The 4,684-nt window shown below is 42.0% G+C and overlaps 1 long non-coding RNA gene across 1 annotated transcript; it reads right to left on the reverse strand.

Moving 5' to 3' along the window:
- Positions 1 to 1,101: 1,101 nt before the first annotated feature.
- On the reverse strand, positions 1,102 to 3,590 carry LOC123042316 (uncharacterized). The gene is made up of 3 exons (XR_006418753.1): positions 3,565 to 3,590; positions 3,394 to 3,425; positions 1,102 to 1,418 (listed from the first exon to the last, which is right to left on the reverse strand). It is a non-coding gene; the product is annotated as an uncharacterized lncRNA (long non-coding RNA).
- Between the last annotated feature and the right edge of the window lie 1,094 nt (positions 3,591 to 4,684).

A 4,684-nucleotide genomic window follows, 5' to 3' on the forward strand; every position in this document is an offset into this window, starting at 1 on the left:
GGTTATTTACCGTAGAGCCATCTCGGTCATGTCTGCGTGTCTCTCGAACCCGTAGGGTCTACACACTTAAGGTTCAGTGACGCTAGGGTTATTAGGAAGACTTGTATGTGATTACCGAATGTTGTTCGGAGTCCCGGATGAGATCCCGGACGTCACGAGGAGTTCCGGAAGGGTCCGGAGGTAAAGATTTATATATGGGAAGTGGTCATGCGGACACCGGAAAGTTTCGGTGACATATCGTATTGTACCGGGGCCACCGGAAGGGTTCCGGGGTCCACCGGGAGGGGCCACCCCTCTTGGTGGGCCACATGGGCCGCGTGGGGCAGGGCACCAGCCCTTGGAGGGCTGGGAGCCCCCCCTTGGGCCCATGCGCCTAGGGTTGGGGGGGGGCAACCCTAGAGGGGGCGCCCCCCTTTGCTTGGGGGGCAAGTCCCCCCTCCCTGGCCGCTGCCCCCCCTCTAGATCCCATCTAGAGGGGCCGGCCCCCTTGCCCCTTCCCCTATAAATAGAGGGGTGAGGGGAGGGCTGCAACAGACAACCCAAGGCGCAACCCCTCCCCTCCCCAACACCTCTCCTCCTCCGTCACGAGCTTGGCGAAGCCCTGCCGGAGTGCTGCTTCTCCACCAACACCATGCCGTCGTGCTGCCGTTGGAGTTGTCTTCCTCAACCTCTCCTTCCTCCTTGCTGGATCAAGATGGAGGAGACGTCGTCCGTTCCGTACGTGTGTTGAACGTGGAGGTGTTGTCCGTTTAGCACTAGGTCATCGGTGATCTGAATCACGGCGAGTACGACTCCATCATCCCCGTTCCATTGAACGCTTCCGCACGCGATCTACAAGTGGTATGTAGATGCAATCACTCTCCCATGACTCGTTGCTTAGATGAACTCATAGATGGATCTTGGTGAAACCGTAGGAAATTTTTTAATTTTCTGCAACGTTCCCCAACAGATACATAGATCATATTTTTGTATTTGTTGGAAGCGGATAGATTGATATGTACAAAAGAAGTCAAGTTATAGGTAATACAGAGAACCTCACCACATTCATGATTATAACTAAACTTGCATGAATTCATCAAAGTCAACTAGATTTAGATCATGCAAAGACAAATTATTGTTCCATTTATATAACTGCAAACAAAGACAACCTACACATGGGATGGGGAACAACCCATAAAATACACAAGTTTCATATTAGCCATGATTATACAAAAGAATTGCAGTGGCTGAGTAAACACATACACATAGATTGATACCTACAAAATAAGTAAAGTTATAAAGAAATGATTAATACAACTCACCATCCGCCTGAAGCAATCCTCATCGAGGAGAACAATAAACACTTCAGGAACTTCTTCAGGTGGCACGAAAGGAAGGCACAGAGCACCCGGACAGCGACATATGGGGGCAAACCATAGCTACAGAAAATAAAAATAAAAAGCTTAAATAAAAAGGAAATTTTATCTAAATTACCCAACAGGGGATAAGAAAATTGGACAACCTAAATGAACTATAAAACAAAAAAATACATTCTAATTATAGCACAGACTTGCATGAATCTAATTATGCACATAAAAAAGAGACCTCAAAAAATGAATTCCTACTCAATGTAGATATGTTCAAAGAAGTGAAGCTATAAGTAATACACACAACCTCCCTAAAATTCATGATTATAGCTGAAGAAATTGCATGATCATTGAACTAAACTTGCATAAATTGCTAAATAGCAAGGGGATTTACATCGTGGAGATAGACAAAAGAACATTATTTAAAGTTGATAACTACAAACACATACAACAATCAAACTACTAAAAATTCAAATATTAGAATAACACATCATCATGCTATTACTGCAAAGATTCAAGTAACAAGCATGCACCAGTAAAAAAGCTTGAAAAGTGTACTCATGTAGGATTAGGCATTTCACCTAACTATATTCACTTAACAATACTTTTTTTAGATTAAATATGCACACACATTATTAAAAGTAAAAACATCATAGGCATTTATTATGAACCTAAAAAAATCTACCTACATTACACAAGCACCCTTCACAATTTGCACAAATGAAAGCAAGATAAAGAAGGATTTAATAGGATACAGTACAAAAATGAAAAGCACAAAATGCTAGAAAAAACATCTAATTACCCAACAAGGTATGAGAAACTTGCACAACCTAGATGAACTATGAAAACATAAAAAATTACATGATCAGTAGCATGGACTATATTGCACATAAAAAAGAAACCTCAAAATGATTTCCTACTGTAGATAGATATCTACAAAGAACCTCCCTAGGACTCATGATTATAACTGAAGAAATTGCATGTTCACGAAACTAAACTTGCATAAATATCTCAACAGCAAAGGGATTACTGCAAGATTCAGGTAACAAGCATGCATCAGTAAAAATCTTGAAAGTTTACTAATGCAGCATTATGAATTCATTTAATTTTACATCTCTTAGATTAAATTTGCACACACAGTACTAACAGATAAAATATGAACCTAAAAGGCCTACCTAAATTGCACAAGCAGCCTTCACAAAATATCCACATATGAAAAAAGCAAGATAAAAGAGGGATTTAACAGGATAGAGTACAATATGAAAAGTACAAACTGCTGCAAATACATACATGATATACAAAAAATATTTTAAAACTAACCCAACTAAAACACCAATATACTAAAGATAGGAACAAGCATATTATAAGTACAGGAACCAAAACAACAAGCATCAGTATACTAAAATCTATGAAAAAGCATAGTATAAATACAGAAACCAAAACTACAAAGCATCAATATACTAAAATCTAAGAACAAAACATAGTTAAAAAACTGTAAGGATTTGACATAACATAGAGCAAACACACAGTGCATACAAAAAAATCACTAAATCAACAATGACCTAGAAATAGCATTAGAATAACAATATGCACAGAAAATATTTGACCTTTCAAGACATATAGTTTAGGGATTAACCAAATAACACTTACTAGCCAAAGTTAGAGCAAATCTGAAAGGACTACAGAAATCGTAACCAAAGCATCATAAACAAAGAACCCTAACCATACTACTCGTACTACCACCAAAAACGCCAATCTGAAGAAACCCTTACCAGACATAAATTAGAGCTAATCAGAAGAATACAAAAACCCTAACCGAATCATGATAAACATAAAAACAAAACTATCTACTCGCAGCCCTAACTGAACACTAACCATCTACTCGCATTACCACAAAAAAATAGATCCCTAACCTGGCAAACATTAGAGCAGATCTGAAGAACACAGAAACAGTAAACAAAAGCATGCTAAACAAGAAACCCCATCCATACTACTCTTACTACCACCAAAAACAATACAGAAAGGAGATTCAAGAAAGGAAAAATACCTGGAAAAGAGGAGATGCAGTAAAGGAAATCGCTGAATCAAGAATGGCCGAGATGTAAATCATGCAAACAGAAGAGCAACACAAACATAAAGAAGCACCTTAGTTTCTTCAAAAACTAGAACAGATCTAACAAGAAACATACAGAAAGGAGATTCAAGAAAAGAAAAATACCTGGAAAAGAGGAGATGCAGCAAAGGAAATCGCTGAATCAAGAAAATGGCCAAGATGTAAATCCTGCAAACAAAAGAGCAACACAAACATAAAGAAGCACCTTAGTTTCTTCAGAAACTAGAGCAGATCTAACAAGAAACATAGCTGGGAGGAAGTCACAACAGAGGACGAACTGGATGAACCCTAGCTCTCGTAGGAAGAGGAGATGACACAGAGCGAGAAGAGAGACTGAAGCAGCGAGGGGAAAGTGACTGACAAGATACGAGAAGGGAGGAGATAAGACCAGAACGGGCGACGCTCGGCATCCATAGCACCGGGCTGGGCTGCCAGCCTGTTAACGGGCGGCGTAGTCGTAGAAAACGGGCGCCCGCAAGCACAATAAGCCCAAAAGCACATTCGACTGACCCAAACAAGAGTCAGTCAATTTCAGCTAGGCCCAACTGACTAGAAAAAACATCAAAAAAGAAAAAGAAAGAACAAATCTCAAAGCAAAATCCAACTGTCAGAAAATCAACTGACCCAAAATCAAAAACTCAGCTGACTGAAATATAGATAAATTGTGCTGCGTGTCCCGAAATCCGCATGGCGATTTCCCGAAAGCTACGACTCCACCCAGCTATGCCATGAGTCCATGGCATACTCCTACATCGCACAAGATCCGATGAGAGATTGGTACGGTCTGTGATTGGTGTGAGACGATGCAAAACCCGGGGAGGCACATGCAGCTGGTATCGACGGCCGGAGAGCGCCGGGCCACATGCACGAGCACAGCGCCTCCGCCACCACCTGATTGCCGACCGCGCGCCGCGGGGATCCACCAAACCACCGCGCATGGGCTCGATCGATCGGACCAGAAACGGTTCTCTTTCCGTCTTCAGCTTTTCCCGGCACACGCCGATGCGATGTGGCCATGCATGTGAGCCTGCGTACTACCCACCGTGCCTAGACGCAAGCATGCAAGCATGGTACGCCACTGTACTGTACGCTTCACATGTGTGTCCCCTTTTTTCTGAAGCGTATAAATCATTTTGATCAGACTGGCAGCGGCACCAACAGTGAGCTTGATACCGATGACCAGTCTACCATATTTTGGCACCTGGCCAACGCCTGACCGGCCAGT

This window comes from Triticum aestivum, chromosome 2B, assembly GCF_018294505.1.
Source record: "Triticum aestivum cultivar Chinese Spring chromosome 2B, IWGSC CS RefSeq v2.1, whole genome shotgun sequence".
Taxonomy (NCBI): domain Eukaryota; kingdom Viridiplantae; phylum Streptophyta; class Magnoliopsida; order Poales; family Poaceae; genus Triticum; species Triticum aestivum.